Here is a 1709-nt window from a genome sequence, read left to right as displayed (position 1 = left end):
TTTTAAAAAAAATTAAATAGGTGCCACGTGTCAACATCTGATTGGTCCACGTGTCAGTCTTAACGGTCAACTAACGGATGGATTAAATTGGTCTTTATCAAAACCCCAGGGGGGCCCTATGATAAAAGTGAAACCTCATGGGAGAACAAATAAAGTTGCTAAACCCTAGGGGGTTTGAGGTATTTAACCCGAGTATTAAACATACTTTTAAACCCATCAAACGCACACCTAAATAGACCCTAAACCGTTTTATTACATGAGTCGAGTTATATTTTTAACACGACACATATTAACACGAAATTACTACCCTAACTAAAAATGCCTTATCATATACTAGTAATTGAAGTGATTACATGGATTTTAGCCGGCTTAAGTATAGGCTGGCGGCCGGCCGTACAACTCCCTAATTTCTTCACATAGCCTCCTTTATAAATATATTTAACTTCAATTGATGGGCTCACACCAATCTTATAATCCTATCTTTCTTGGCCAAGAAGATCATGAGGCAAGCCGGAATATATTCAGGAGTAGTCTCCGGCGGCAGAAGTGGGCCGCACTTTTTGCCGTTGGCGAGGATAAAGAAGATCATGAAGAAGTCTGGGGACGACGTCAAGATGGTATCTGGGGAGGCCCCGATTGTTTTCTCCAAGGCTTGTGAGCTGTTCATAGAGGAACTGACGCAAAGGTCTTGGACGGTGGCCATGCAGAGAAAGAAAAAGACCCTTCACAAAGAGGACGTGGCCTCAGCTGTTCTAGCCACTGATATCTTTGACTTTCTTGTCAATTTGGTGTCTGATTCTAATAATCCTCTGGACTTGGCCCCTGTGGAAAGAGAGACATTGGTGTCTTAGGGTTAGGGCCAAGATCTCTTCTTTCAAGAGCAAATCCAATGCCATTTTTTTTTTCCTTCGTATTTAACAAAGCATGTATGAGCTAAAAGCGTGTGCAGTGCTACGCCACGCGCGACGCCTCGTTTCCTCTGCTCTGCCACCCGGCCTCCACCATTGCTACCAATCTCCCGAAGCCTTCTACTGCTTCCTAGCATCCATTGCTGGCCCGTGGTCTTCATGCGTTAGTGAGTGGCTTACATTCGTTGGCCTTCAACCGTTTCCGTGTTGCCTTCCCCCATACTGCCCTCCACCGATGTTGTTTTCTGTATTTATTTTCGTGTTTATGTTGCTTTCTTGTTGTCTTTGCCTCCCGTTGTTAGATGTTACCCAATAGGCGTTGGGGTAGGGTTCAAGGGTATTTTGAGGGTAATGTCCCTATTTACGTCATTTCTCTAGAGGTTTGGATATGGTTGAAGAATCTTTAGATGGCCATGTCCCTATTTACGTCATTTCTCTAGAGGTTTGGATATGGTTGAAGAATCTTTAGATGGCCATGTCCTTACCCGAAGAATGCATAGGATTACGTCATTCATTTAATACATTTCTTCTTTTCTTTTATTTGCTTTGTTTTTGTTTTTAACCTTATTGTTGAGTTGTCCAACTCTCTGTTGTTTTTCATGTTTGTAATCTTTATTTGATCTACTTATAAAAAACAAAGCATGTATGAGTTAAAAGAATTATGTTGATTCATATATAATTGGGGTTGTTAATTTTAGGTGTATTACAACCTTTATTTTAACTTCTTTACTAATTGACGTGACAATTCATATATATAACATTTATAACATCAATTACTAAACACTTAAATTTATATGTCAA

This window comes from Corylus avellana, chromosome ca3, assembly GCF_901000735.1.
Source record: "Corylus avellana chromosome ca3, CavTom2PMs-1.0".
Classification (NCBI taxonomy): domain Eukaryota; kingdom Viridiplantae; phylum Streptophyta; class Magnoliopsida; order Fagales; family Betulaceae; genus Corylus; species Corylus avellana.
The sequence above is the reverse complement of the archived record's forward strand: the minus strand, read 5'-3'. Positions refer to the sequence as shown.